General features: G+C 41.3%; 1 long non-coding RNA gene across 1 annotated transcript in view; it reads right to left on the bottom strand.

The window, feature by feature from the left end:
• Window positions 1-1946: 1946 nt before the first annotated feature.
• LOC102069628 (uncharacterized) overlaps window positions 1947-15482 on the bottom strand; it is a 77279-nt gene continuing 63743 nt past the window's right edge. Inside the window, exon 10 of the long non-coding RNA XR_012582094.1 lies at window positions 1947-3483. This is a non-coding gene — a long non-coding RNA (uncharacterized LOC102069628). The remainder of the gene's footprint in view (window positions 3484-15482) is intronic.

Raw genomic sequence — 15482 nt, 5'->3', positions numbered from 1 at the left:
TTAGAAATAGACCATCTTCTATTTGTTCAAATTCCTTATTCAATACAGCTAAGGTTCTTGAAGACTTTTAATGGCTACACTTTAATATACAACCTCTTATCCTTGGACAGCCATATTTCTCCACCTTCTTCTTCCTTTACATGTATCTTTTTCTCATAAATTTACCTTTAAAAAAATCTATTTATAATTAGCTATGCCAATTTTTAATCTTTTTCCTGCCACTAAAATGTATACTGAAGAACTTTTGAGTCAAAAGGGCATTTTGGCAAAAGAATATTGCAGCTGCGTTGCCTGACGCATCTTAGAAGATAGTCCACAGGGAGCAGGGGAGCTGAGTAAAACACTGACAGATGTAAATAACAGTGTCACATTTTGGGATGAAAACCAGTTCATGGCTGTGCTCATTAAGAGCAATTTCTGTGTCTCTGCAAGGCTCCATGGAAATGGGGAGGTCTGCACCCCAGGCAGCAGATACTGCAGCGGCAGAGAGAGGAGGCTCGCTCTGCACCGCTAATCCAGTTAATCCCGCCGATTCCAGGGTTCCCTCTGCAGCAATGCAGGCAGAGATGTGCCTGGGAGGAAGGGATGAGCCTGAAAGAGATAGTGGGCAAGGGCAAAGCAGCAGATTGCCCCTGGTGCTCCCGTTGTTCCGGGGTCGCTCCAGCCATCAGGCCACAGTGGTTAACACGAAGCGACACTTTCGTCCCCTGAAAATTTTACTGCTCAGCAGAAACAACGAAGCTGTGCATGGTGGACACAATTTTCCCCAAGGCCCTAATTTGGCAGCCCTTCCTGTGCTAAACCCACTGAGGAGATCCAAAGCAGAGGCTGTCTGTATGATGGTAGGAAGGAGTACATGCACAGGTTCTGCTATACCATCCAAGCTCCAGCCTGCAGTGCCCATCAGTAGGGCAGGAAAAAGCAGAGTGAGCTGGAAATGGCTGTAGAAAAATGTGTTTGGGATTTCAAGGGGAAAAAAATAAAAATCAAAATAAAACACACCAATAAAATAAACTGAGATATAAAAATGTGAAAGCCATTAAAAAACGAGGTTTAAACTTAAGAATAAATGCAATGGCATAGTCACATTCTTTTAAAAGCTTTGCTCTGCTCAGAATGGCTTTGTTATTAGTGATTCTTAATGCATGAGATAGTGGTTTGGAATAAATCTTTAAGTAATTCAAAACAAGGACTCTTCAGTAAATAGTTGAAATTAAAGGGGGAGTTAGAGTCATCTGGTTTCCATTAGGATGATAAAATAGTTCACTTGAAACCTTTTACAAGATGCTTTGTTACTGGGAGGTGTCTGTGCATCTCACTCCATCACTAGCCATTTGACACAACATAAAAGGCTTCAAAAGCCATGCTAGGCTTCTTAATCAAAAACTAATTGTAATAGATATTGGGGAGTGTTAACACTGTGACCGCTAGGTTGTATCTTCAGTATATAAGCAGGAGTGAACATTAAACACAACCCTGAGTTGATAGGGCTTATCAGAATTTCAGAGTTAAGTGCTAAGTACTGCGGCCCGGTATCTGTGCGCCGTTGCTTTGTACCACTTTTGGAGTTAATTGCACTGTAGGACTTCATCTTCCCAACAAAATTTATAGCATTGGCAGAGAAATTGGAAGCCAGCTGAAGAAACTGCAGTTTACAGGAGTTCTGTGAAATCATGGGGGGAAATATTGTGGTTTCTACTTCGGCATCTAAGAAGGGCTCCCTCTGCGGCCCCTCCCCAGCTCGCCCCACAATAAAAATGAATTGTTTCTCCCTCTTGAAGCTTTACTTGCTGCTAGTGCTGTAGCAGAGGAATTACAGCACCAGCTCCCCAAAACAATGCCTGCCCTAAAATTATCACTAAATTGTCATACGTGCATGCTTTACATTCCCATATGTCTTATGATTGTTGACATGAATATTCACAGTGCTCATGGAAACAGCTTTATTGATTTTACTGATACAGTGGGCTCACAGTTACCGATTTTAACTTAATTCATGCATTTTTCCAGATAACAGATGACCTTAATATTTACACACAATTGCACCATAATAAACCCAGGCCAAATCCTCTCCTGTTATGAACTGTTGAAAATGAGAGTTGAGATTTTTTTTTTTAAAGCAAGGGGCTCAGAACCAGGCTGTTGAACAGTGAGGAAATCAGAGACATGGCAATTTACCCCAGCTGAGAATGTAGCCCACAGTGTAAAATTCCTTGTTCAGTGCAGTAAAGTGCATTAAGGAGACTGCTATGTTATTTCTCATGAGTTCATTATAACCTGTATGCTACCAAAATCTCCAGACAGCTGTGTTCCTTTTTACTCCAATTTCAAACAATATAATTAAAAAAGCATTTGATGAAATGTAGACACTTTTACCATTTACACTGGAATGCTGGCACCATCCAAAATCAGCCAGTCTGTAAATACCAGATTAGGATCTGTGTAGTCAAGGTTTTTACTCTAGGAAAGCCTACTCCAAAGAAAGTCTCAACCTTTCTTGGTGAAGAATAAGCTTTATTTGTAAAACCCATAATTATCTCAAATGTTCCGAGAAGCTGAGAGAGCTGCAAATGGTAAAGCAAAACATAAGGAAACAGTTTTGGGCATTTAAGTGAAAGCAAATAAGGATGATGTACTTTTTCCCTATTAGTTTACTATATAAATGAGAAGACATTACAGAGTGAAATTTAATTAAAGTAATTGACCAAATTGCATTTTGTAGTAGTTATTGTTGTTAGCAGCCCTGACTCCTCTGTCAAAAGGATTTGCTGAAGATTATTTCTAAGGGGTATTTATTATGAATATTAATCTCTCCAGGAAGTACCATCAACATATTAAAATTCACTTGAAGCACTTTATGGAAGACTGCAAACAGAAATGACTGGTGAAAAACAAGGTGTCTAATCATGTTAGCTTGGTTCACACTTGGTTAAACCACAAGTAGAACAGGGAAAGGAGATAAAATAAAATGTATATTGGTTATATTATGATGAAAATATGCTTAAAGGGTGCCTGATTTTCAAAGATACACAGCTGCACTACCAGGAACGCTGATGACTCTGCTGTTTAGGGCATGTTTTTAAATAGTCTTACACTGTCTCACTGGGAAAGTCTAAATCTCAGCCTGTGTGTTAATTTCTGTTTGATCTTTTCAGTGCTTGTTTGCAGGAAGTTTATATTTAAAGAAGGCTATACTTTCCCATGGATTTAGAGAACTTGGTTCATAGGTGCCACCAACAATACTGATAACAACAGTCAGCTTGGGTTTGGTATTCCATACCCAAATTATTTTGGTCATGCCCCTCTTTCAGCAGGGGAAAAGACACAACTTTTAATTACACTGTCCATATGAAGCGCTGCACAGAGTGTCATCACTGTCTCTTCCAGCAGTTAGATGATGCACTTTCTTCTCTTCAGTTCTGTTCAGTCTTCTTGATGAGAAAAAAGGGAAAGTGGAGGGAAGATGAGAAGTAGGGATGGGCACTGAAAGAAAAGCACAAAGGAAGAAAAACTAGGAAATCTTAATCTGCTCTTTTCAATTTTCCATGCTCTGGATACAGGGTTTGAGGACTGATGGCTGTATGCTGAAGGAACAAAAGGTGTTTTTGAGTTTGCCAGGGTTGCAAGATGCACATTAGGTCAGTCTCCATCCTACTCAGACTCACCTTATCCTTCATCTCCTTCACACCTTTGCTTTGAACATTTTTTTCTTCCCTTCCAACGAAGTCACCTGTCTGTGACTAATGACCTGCCTGTGACCTGACTTCACACCACCTGTGTTTAAAATAAACATTTGGCATCAACTTAGCCCTGAGTTGGGCATCCCAAGTTGTGCTGCAGCTCCGGACTCAGATTTGCTGGTCCTTTTAATAAAGGCTCAGCTCCACATTGTCCCAGTGCTCTGCCTCTGCTCTGCCAGGAGGCATTCCTTCCCCTCCCTTACAAAACAGGCTGAACATTTTCCCCGTGTAAACATTGTTCCACATCTGTTCATGCTGAAGAACATCAGAGCACCACTTCCCAGAAACCATTCTGGCTATGTGTGACCAAATGCACCACAGAGGAACCAGCACGAGGTCAGGAATTTCCTCAAAGTTGAGGCTGGGAAGAGTGACTTCACCACAATGGCACAGTTACTAAGATAACTTTTTTGTAGGTTTTTTTTCACCTATTAGCACCAGTCAGTGTGGCTGTGGCAGCACAATCCCCCTGCATAGATCAGGGCTCTGGAGGCCACTAAAGCACCAACCTGAAAGAGAAAATCCCAAACTAACTCTGATCCTGAATAGAGGAAAAAAGAGAAACCATTTCAATTGCTGAATATGACAAAAATCCTTAAGGGAGTCCACTGATTACACTATTGAGATTTGTATGAACTAACTAGGGTAAATAATTAGTCTATATTTTAATTAATATATCAGTGCCTGCTAGCACAATATAGTTAAATTTGTGCCACTATTAGAGCTGAATGAAAGAAAATTGTCCTATTTGTAGTGAAATTATAATCATAATCTTTCCAAGAAAAAAAGAAAGCAAGAAAAATCCCGCAACTCTTTTTGTGCTGAGAGAAGTCAAAAGGTGCCTTTAGCTCACCAAGTGCCCATGTGCCTCTTCTCTAGGTAGCAAACCTGAATATGGCAAAAGTGTCTCTGGTGAGCAGGGAAATGAGCCACACACACATATATATATGTGACACAGATCACAAAATGAGGGCTAAAAATACAGCTCAATTATTCAAAGTATATAATTTTTTTTTCAAGCTTGACCTTGTTATTACATTGAAGCACCTGTGTCACTTGAAAGGCGCCCTTCTTGCACAAACAAGGAAAAATATCTGTGCATTGCAATGCAGACCTTTCCCGAAACCTTGCTCCTAGAATAATATTCCAGGCTTTCCCCAAAATTTTGCTCCATGGATAATGTCACAGTTTTGGGTAACAGAAAACTCCCTCCCTGTGGAGTTCTAGCAGTGTTTTTACACAACCAAATATGATCAAGACAGCGGGAATCTTTTTTCCTGCCTCCACAAATCAGACTTTCTTCCTCATTGCCAGAGGAGGCAGCTCTTTACCATCTTTACATCAAGGATGGAGAGATAATAATTTTATAGAACAAGGGGTAATGGTTTTAGCTGAAAAGGGGAAGATTTAGATTGGATATAAGGAAGAAATTCCTTTCTGTGAGGATGTTGATGCCTGGCACAAGTTGCCTAGAGAAGCTGTGGATACCCCATCCCTGGAAATGTTCAAGGACAGGTTGGATGGGGCTTGGAGCCACCTGGGATAGTGGGTGGCATCTCTGCCCAGAGCAGGGGGTGGAACAAGATGATGTTTAAGGTCCCTTCCAACACAAACCAGTCTTTGACTCAACGATTTTGTGATTATTAATCCTTTGGAGTTCTCTGTATAAGAGGTGGTCTTAGCAACAGCAAAGCAGGGCAAGGCTGGCACCCAGAGCTCTTATTTGACATTCCATTGGAGCTCCTTTATCCTGAGGAGCAGCAGGAGCCCAGGATTGTGAAGGGAGAGCTCACCAGCAGAACAGTGTGATGGGGGCTGTTTTCTGACCGCTGTTCTGATGGCACCTAAAGACCATGCTGGCCCACCCCAGTCCTCCAAAGATGTCAGGGAAATGCACTGATGTGGGAGCCTGAGACAGGGAACTGCTTTCCAGCAGCAAAGAGCCCAGCTCTGCAGAGGAATCTCCCTGTGGTGGCTCTGCAGGAGGAGAGGCTTTGCTTCCCAAGGGGGCAGCTGATCTCTGCTCAGTGGCAGCCAGCACGAAACACGAGGGCTTGGTTTTCACAAGGTGGGAGGCTTAACACTGGCTGAAAATAAGACCCATGTAAGTTGTCAAGACAGCAGTCACCTTGAAAGATTTAGGCCGCACTTCTGGTTAGCTGTTTGTTCCCCTCACTGCGCCACATTTACCAACCCCTCAACAATTCCTTCCCGTTCAAAAAGACATTTATTTTCAATCTCCTCATGAAAGTTATCACATTGGTTAATATTATCATTCCTCCAAATTTTCCCACTTTTGGCCCACACAAGGCTGAGGATAACCCCTTCCCTGCTGCCCCAGCACCACTTATCAAAAAAACAGAGTGAAGGAGGCACCACACAATTCAGTTTTAACATTAATCTTCCCACCAGCTTCTCATTACTTTGCCAATAAGATGATCTCCCTCACACCACGTTTCGATGTATTTGACATCTGTCATAAAACTCAGGTCACACATATCTGTCTTCTGGTAAAATGAGTCATCCTACAGAGACCCATGCTACACTGTTCAGGTCTCACCAGAAATAATTATTGATATATTGTCAACACATCCAGCCTACAGTATTAACAGGAATCATAAATTACCAGCCTTTTTTCTACCCACTGCCTAGCAGGGAAACCAGGGGACATACAGCAGGAAAACAGGTACATGGAAGTTGGGCAATGGATCCAGGCATGGCCTTTCACTGTTTTGTGAAGATTTGCACAATATAAATATATTTAAGCAAATAAATAGTTTCAGAAATCATTCAAAACTAGTAGTAACTTTCCCTTTGTTTTGGTGCTTTTAGGAATCATACAGGCCCTGATCTCTCATCAAACCAACCAGCCACAAACTCCCTAAAACTTGTAGCTGATAAACAGCAGTTATTTAGAGAAGAATGGTTACAGACAGATAAAATCTGAACTATTCTCAGTATAGTCATTGAGGAGAAAAATTTAACCTGTTCTTGGCACTTGCTGTGCAAGAGAAAGGCAACTTTTCTGTTTCGTCACATGAAACTGATTTCATTAAAAACTTAGGCATTGGTTTGTTGGTATTCTGCTCTTTTTCTTTAAACTGCAAGCTCACACAGCTAAAGATGAATGAAGAGAGATTCCAGTCAGAGATGGAAGAGAGGCAAAGCCTTTTTCCACCATCAGTGTCTGCTGCAGAGCAGTCACTGGGTTCAAACACTGTTATATTTCCCTTTTGAGGCTGCTTCAGTGGGCTCCCACCTCCTCACAATTTAGGGTACCAGGGGCTGCCCATGCTCCACTTTTTTGTGTCAGAGGCACAAGGTCAAGGTGGGCACAACACCTTCCTGCAGGCCCAGAGAGAGGAGCACAAGCCTTGCTTTGAGGGCAGGCCCGAGCTGTGGGTGGAACTGGGAAGTGGTGACAGACATCACATGATGTCTGCTCCATCAGCTGCACAGCAAGGCCATTACTGCTGTGATTGAGGTGTGCTGGGCCGCAGCCAGGCAGGCTCTGACCTTGGCCTTTAGCAGGTGAGTGCCGTGGTGTGCAGAGCTCCTCCTGTGAATGCCCTGGTGTGCAGAGCTCCTCCTGTGCTCTTTGCAGACTGTGATTGCCTTGCTAGAGACCAGAGAGGACCAGGAGCACCTTGGGGAGGCCCTCCCTGGGAAGAAAATTCATTTTGTACCACCAAACCTCCACAGGCTGCTGTTGCTGAGGACAGGGGAGTGCAAATCCACCAAATATTACATGCAATATTGTGGAGTTGTGGGAGAATATTCCTCCCTGTATCAATCTAGCACAAATCCCAAAACCCAGCTTCAGTGTCAAAATCTCAAAATTTTGTGCAACTTTTTGACACTGAGAGTGATTTACCCAAGAAAGGGTGTTTTGCACATCACAGTAACACTGCACAGGCCCAGCAGCTGCAAAAATGTCACCTCGGTATTTTACGTTTTTAGCCCTTCCATATATGCAGGAGCACTGAGAGCACCTCACACTAATTAATAAGCTGCTCTGTATCTTTGTGCATTACCTTTCTTTTCCCCCTTTGATTCACATACAAAATATTTTTAGAAAAGGGAAAAATGTTTCGGGGAGGGGGGTCTAGGAAAAAGCAATGAAGTGAGGTCTGGCACTGCTCATCTGCTCTGTTCAGTGCCTCAGCAGTGTATTGGGTTTGTGGAAAAGTGGAGGAGGGGGAAAATGTGAAGAGTCCCTTCACTCCTGTCACCTCCTTCATCCCAAAACCTCCCAGGTCCTCAGCAAGCACCAATTCCCTTCTTTCCTCCCCCTCAAAAAGCCCTGTGGTTTTACTGGCAAAATCCTGGTGGGAATCTTTGAACTGTGCTCTGCCCACTTTCCATCATTTTTGTAAGGGAAATCTATGGCTCCAAGGCAGTTTGTTTTCCTGGAGTACCTGTGGGTGGCACATACCCAGGCTGGCTGCCTTGGTGGCACCTCCAGCCTTACTCTGTAGGCACCATGTGATGGCACAGGCACCTCAGATATTCGGTTCAGGTGTCGAGTTCTTGGGCAATTCTGGGCCAAGAAAAGTGACCTGCAGAGATCATTTTAAATCCTGCTAATTACAGTATCCCTGAATCTGCTCCAGTTTTTTTCCAGGTTGAATTTAGCAGATAGGAGTGCAGAAAGGCACTCTTGCTTCTCTTCTTGGGCACTGAGCTCTGACACACCGGAGGATGTCGTCTTTCATTATTAACTTTGGCAGCATTTAAATTAAGTAATATCTTGACAGGGGAAAGGAAGGGAATGAAGGGCCCTGGGAATATATTTTTTTTCTCCTGTTTAATTGTACTGCATTTGATGTGTTCCAAAAAACACTAGAAAAGCTGCTCTTCAGAGACCAGGAAAAAAAAATTTATAAACCCCCACCAGTTGAGGTAGTTTGGCAGCACATAGAAGGATGGAGAATTATCATCTGTCCAGGGAAATCCACCCCCCACTCCTCCCAACCCTCTTTCAGCTGGTGCACGCAAGATGTTCCTGCTCACTTCATCTTCAAACATTTAAACACTTTGAGGACCACACACCTACAGTGTGTTATTTGCAGGGCTTTCCGAGCCGAAATCCAGCATGTGTGTGTGCATCTGTGGGTGGGAATGGCTGGATAATGTTACCCTGATAGTTGATGATAATATTTCTACCAATTGTTAAGCTTCCTAAGTCTCCACTTTGCAAATGCTTCAGAGGCTGGGTCTCTGAAAAACCCAGCTCCCCTTGCCTAGGGAAAGGGACGAGTCAATAACGTGTTTGTGCAGATTATCTCAGAGGCTCTGATTTACTCCAGAGGGGGAAAAAAAAAGCCTCCCTTACACAAATGCACCTTTCTAAACACTTCAGGGGTCGCATGGTTCACTGCAGGGTTGTGTCAGTGCAGCCATAAAACGAGGGGGCCATTCGAGCTGTCCTGGGCTGGCAGCAGAGCAGGTCCTGCACAAACACAGATGTGCTGGGCTGGGCTCCTCAGAACTGCCTCCCTGCCTCTGAGCTCTCTGCTTTGGGTCCAAACAGGCATTGGGAAAATGTGTGAGGAACAAGAGAGTGTGTTCCTTCAGTGTTTCAGGGGGGAAAAAAGCGTGGGATGAGGGATAATTTTGTTGAGTCAAATTCTTAATTCCCTTCAGACCTGTAAAGTCAGTGGGAGTTGCTTCACTTTCATCTTAACATGCAAAGAGGGGTGAAGTTAGAACAAAGGAAGGTGGAAAAAAATAAATAAGCTGGTTTTTATAGAGTGAGTTTAAGGAAAACCAAAAGAGCCAGCAATGTTCTTGGTGTAAGGACAAAGACAAAAGCAAACTGCATTCTTCATAACATGCTTTTATCTCATAATACTTTTTCAGATGCTGGCTTCTGAGAAGTCCTCTGCTCATCTTTATTCCATTTCCTCCACTGTGGTGACCCTTCTGGGCTGTGCATGCCTCACACAAAGCATAATATCTTCTGGGACTTGGTTAAAATACTGTTTAAGATCAACTTCAAGACCAGTTCTGACTTTATTAGGCCTTTACTTCATATTTTCCATCAGTGCCTCCTCTTCATCTACTGAATTAAGGCGCAAAATTCTGCTTTTATTCAAAGATATTTACAAGTTAAATCCTCCATAACATTCTTCTCAGCTGTTTTTGTCCCCAAAAAAATCAAACCTGACTGTACACTTCTCCCCCAAGTATTTGCATTCTCAACATTTCTCAAACTCCACATATTAACAATTCCTTTTGGGGCAGGGATTCCCATTCTACCATTCCAAATTTACCTTAAACTGAGCAGTTTTGCACCTCAAGTTCTGCACAAATTTTTTGTTTAGTCTTGAGGCAGAGAATATCTTTTTAGAGATCCATGGGAGGCAATTTATATATGTAAACCTGATTGTTAGAGTGTTTAAATCTGCCATAGAGGACAAAAATGTTGTGCATTCACAATTCAGAATGAGCTGAAAAATCGCAGTTTAGATATTTGTAGATTTCCTGGCACTAAGAGGTTCTGACTTTAACAAAACCATCTGGATTCTACTGTAAAATATACATTAAAAGCTGTGCTGTCCCCATCACAATGTTAGGCTCCCATACTCTTACCCTGAGAGCTCCCAGGCTCTCCCTTTCTTCTGGAGGGCACTGAAGAAATAGATTATACAAAAACTCTGTTTGTGCACAAGGGGGGAAAAACCCAGCACCAAGGCCAAGCTGAGCAGCAGCAATGAATCACTCGTTTCATTGGGGAAGCAGAGAGCTCCAGTTTTGTTTATCTTTTGTGTGCACAAGTTCCCTGCTCTGGGTCCCTATCTTTTCTGAAAGCCCCATCCCCCAGCAGGCCCCAGCTGACAGCCCCATTGTCCCCATGGCTGTCGTGGGCAGTCGTGATAGATGGTGGCACCCCGACCCTTTTAGGAGGTGCTTGTTCATGTTATGCTCAGAGACCCTTTTTTTTTTTTTGATCAATAGTCATTTTGAACCTTTCCACTCGTGGAGACACACAGATACATTTATGTTTATGATATATGTGTGTATAAATAAGTGGCTAGAGAATTGTTGAGCAAAACTGCTTCAAGAGGTTTCAGCGTTCTGGAGTCAAAAGCAGTGATATCTCATGAGTAAATGTGGTCATTTGCAGTTTCTGCAGTATTTTTTTTCAGTATTTTAGTCAAAGGAAGAGCAGCCAGAATACTTTCATTGTGGGGAGCACAGAGACTTGAAATAGCTAGGGTTTGATGCTAGCCATATTGCACTTCACTTTTTCTCAGCACAGAATGCCAGCTTGTTTCTTCAAATTAAGACAATATGCTTATAGTGATGAACCTTATTGGCCATCTATCTTCCTTTTGTAATCTGGCTCTCATCAAGCTGAAATGAAGCCATTTCTTCTGACTGTGGCTGATTAAACACAGAGTAAACCTAGATCTCTGAGGAGGCTCTAATGATTCTCCACAGGCCTAGTGTCAGCCCAGCACCTGCAGCATTCAGCTTCCCCATTTCCATCATAAAATGAAGCATCTGTTACAGAGAAGTGTTATCTTTTTATCATCGATGGTATCTTTCTGTTTGAATTCACCTACCCCATTTGGTATAAATTACAGCCATTTCATATGTAATGAATGGTCACACAGGATGCACTCTGGTTATTGGGGGTTAAAAGGGCACAAAATCCTTTTACTAAACCTTTATTTAACTTGGTGAAAGTTAAGACTACATGGCTTGTGTAAAACCTCCTTTCTTACAACAAACAGGAGGAAATACTTACCACAGCTTAATGCTGAAGCATTTTGATATTGCTTATCTAAATACTGGCCTTTAAGTTTTTTGGAAGCGATTCCTGAAGAAACATTATTAGTTGCAGGGAAGAGAAACAGAGAAACATGTTCATGCCAAAGACATTTCTGTCTCAGTAACTCGATTAACTATAAGCCTGAGATGTAAAAGTAGACAAGATTTGTTTGCTGGAAAGGGTAGTTGCCAGCTTAGAACCTGCTGCAAATCCCACAGAAGTCAATTGGCATATTTTCAATTATTTCAACAGCATTTGTTTGGATCAGGCCAAAGATCAGGTGGCTGTTTACTTTTTGTGTGGTCCACATGCTCCTCTATGTTTTACCTTCTCCAGCTTTCCATCTGAGCTGAAAGAGGCAATTTCATCTCAGAAACAATTTCTTTTCCTCTGAGGAGGATTTGGGACACAACTTTGCCAAGCATTTTGCTGTTTCCAGCCTACAACATGGATAGTCTGGACAACTTCACATCTCAGAAAAGGAAAGAAAAACTTCCAGAGACTCTAACTCAGAAGTGAAACTTTGCTCACTGAAGTAGCAATGTAAAAATGGCAAAAGCAGCTGTAAAACTGCTGAATAATTCCACTTGGTAACATGTAGCCACAGGATATAGAGGTGGGGACAGCAAGAGCACAATGGCCTTCCTGGTCACATGGACCTGAAAGAGTTTATAGCATAGCAACCACTGTGATAACATCTGAAGATTGCAAATAAGAAATGGCTTGATGTAAGGGGAGATAAAGACTTCAGTGAGCCAAAGAGCAGCACAGAGAGGCTCCAAAGCAGCTTGCTCAGTATTGGTATGAGGCTGTTGGAAATACCAGCACCAGCTATTTCCTGGCAAATTCTTGGGGTGTTGAACCATTCAGGTGTTACAGAAATCTGGGACAGGAGAGGCACTTGCAGTCCAAAAATTTCATTCCACTCATTGGCCTGTGCCACAGTCTGAAGAGTGCAGCCCAACATAGCCCAGCAGCCACAAAAAGCGGCACTGTTCTATTGAATTACAGATGTCAAACAATCAAAAAGGAAATTATAATCACCAAAAAATAACATAACCACAGCCTCACTGGTGGATCATAGGTGTTTTTCATACTTCTCTGCAGGTGAAATAATTTCACTATATAAAATTAACTTAAAATAATGTACTTTATTGTCATGTTTAAACTTTTAACTACCTGTTATCTCCAAAGTCAGGTATTGCTTAATGGACTCATTAGTGGGGGGAGAGGGGAAATCATCCTTGTGAAAATAATGAAGAATGAGCAATTTTGTACCAACATGCATTTTCATGATAGCTTTGCTAACCTGAATTATGTGGTGACTTTCTGCTGATCCATTTTGTAGCAAGCAAAATCATATTGTCCTACCACAAGAGCACACTTGTTATTCAAAATAATTAAGACGTGAGTCATCTTAGTATCAAAGTTGGCATTGGTGATATATGGGGCTGATGACTGATGAGTCCAATGAATGTTTGACTCATGTAGACTTAAAATATGCAGCTGAAAAGCTCAGTTAATTCAGAAGAGACACAGCAGAGCTGTGATAGCATCTTGTAAAAGCAAGATCCAAGACAAGTAGAGATGCAGTAACACTAGTGATGAAAACAGCTGAGGCCTTAGGATTTCTCAGGACAGCTGAATAATGGAAGAACTTTTTCATTAAAAATTTCAAAATTCCATTGTTTTCCCCTTGACAAGGTACAAAACATAACAATTTTTTTCTACCATTTACATAGTATATTTTGTAAGCACTGGAAATATTTTTGTTGCCTGTCCATTTCCTTTCATTTTTCTTTTTTGTTGCTTTAGTTGAATAAGTGAATAATATCCAAAATTTCAGTTTGGTTTGGAAAAGCTGTAACAGCAGAAAGAAAAATGAAACTACTTTAACCACTTTAGAGAGTTTCAGTTTTCCTTTGTTTTCCTCTGTAAGTTCTCCAGAATTAACAATTTTTAAGAATTAGTCTTAAAAGAGGAAAAATAAGGAGAACAAGTATGAGAAGTGCAAAAGGAGGGGGAAAGAAAAATAAGGGAAAAAATCCATACTACTACTTATTCTCTTACAGGAAAAAAAAAAAAGTCAAAAATGGGAAATAGGTGTTTAATATTTGTTTCAAACAAAAGAAATGGGAAAATATGAAAAGAAGCTTTTGTTTTAGTCTTTTCTTGTGGATGCCAACCATTTCCCTGTCAGCAACTGTGTAATTGACTTATACAGAGAACATGTGGCAACTATTTTCAGCTGTATTTAGCCAAGTCTGCTGCCTTGTTTCAGACATAATGAAAGCTTCCAATGCCCAACAGTTGCTTTTCCAGCTTTACTATGAGACCTAACAAAAGCCATTGCACCTAACAGCCTTTGACTCAGTTTAAAAAGTAGCAATGTTTGCATCTAAATGTGATTTAGGACAGTATCATGGGATAAATCTGTGTCTGGTACAATTAATTTTGAAGGAGTAAGGATTTCCACTTAGTAGCCCAGTCAAGGTGTCCCAAAATCAGCTACCTTCAAAGCTGCTTCATAGAGCTGTAAAACCAATAAAAGGTTGTACTTCAGCAGCTGGACACCCCGAGGCAAAGAGAAAGCAATCAGAGCCAGAAACTCAGCTCCAGTGAGTGTTTTCCTCCTCCATGGGACAGTTCTGGGTGACACGAGGGTGTTCCCCACCTCTGTGTCAGATCCAAATGTCACTGGAGTTAACAGGCTGTAAAGCAGTGGGGACCACAGCATTTAACTGCAGACTGTAAAACTTAGGGGATCTTGTTTCTCTACCAGACACCTCACAGAGAAATCTGGTTTGTAATGACTCAAAAACAAACATTTGAAAGCTGGGGGAAGAATACATGTGTGTCTCCCCAACAATGGCAAATATCAAGGCATCTAACCACAAGCTTAATGTTAAAGGATTTGAAATCTCTGGAACCAGTCTTAGGTTTGTGCTCCCCTAGAAAACAAAGGACTGTTTCACTCCTCTTATTCTTTTTTGAAGTGTTTCTCTTTTACATTTAAAATGTTCAAGTGACACAACTATATTTGTGATCAAGTGTCTTCTTGCTGTAAGGTTTTTTTCTTCACTGATTCAAATGCTGTAATATATAGAGCTCATATATAATGGTGTCTGTAGAGGCTCCATTAATGGACTGAGACTATTCAGTGCTTTATTCCAAGCCATCAAATCATTCTGTAGTTGTTCTGGGAGGGAAAAAAATTACCTGAGCTAGAATGAAATATCAGAGGTGGACGCCAGCTTATGTGATTGTGAGGAATATGTGAAAAATGTTGTGATCACAGGAGATGAAGAAACTTTGGGATGAAATTGGTCTTTCACAGAAATATCAGTTCTCTTCATCAACAACAATGCATCTGGACAATGCACCAGTGTCATTGACTTTCACCATTTTAAAGGCTTTTAATACTGATTACTGCCCAGTGAACAAAAGCTTTTCTTGTGAGGAGTCTGAAAAAGTTGATTGTATATACATTACAGCTGAAAATGGATCAGAAGAGTAGTAAGTTATGAAAGTACGAACACAAGAGAATAAAACCATTCACTGGGCTTGAATTACTTTAGTTTATCTTCTTAGACTGAATTGTGGCTGTGGTCTTTTGCAACTCAAATAAAAAGCATAGATCAAGATGAGATAAAGATAACAGAGTATTGCCAGCATTAGGCAATAAAATCAGTAGCAGGAATGGAAGAAAACTTTGATAACCAGAGAGAAAAATTTTTAAAAGTTATAGTAATAGAGGCAAAAGTCCTCAGTAGCTACTGCAGTTGAATGAATTAGGCACTGAGACAATGAAAAGATGCAAACATCTGCTCTTGCATTTCTTCATGAAGATATTTGGAGCTGAAATTATTCTGACCAGCTGAAGGGACTGTCTCTGATGTTCCAGTTAAACATGGTTTGAGAGTGGTAACAACTTTCATGTTGGGGCCCACACAGGATGGTAA

The sequence above is a fragment of the Zonotrichia albicollis genome, chromosome 11 (genome assembly GCF_047830755.1).
Source record: "Zonotrichia albicollis isolate bZonAlb1 chromosome 11, bZonAlb1.hap1, whole genome shotgun sequence".
Classification (NCBI taxonomy): domain Eukaryota; kingdom Metazoa; phylum Chordata; class Aves; order Passeriformes; family Passerellidae; genus Zonotrichia; species Zonotrichia albicollis.
Note: the sequence above shows the minus strand (reverse complement) of the source record. Positions and strands in the feature narration are given on the sequence as shown.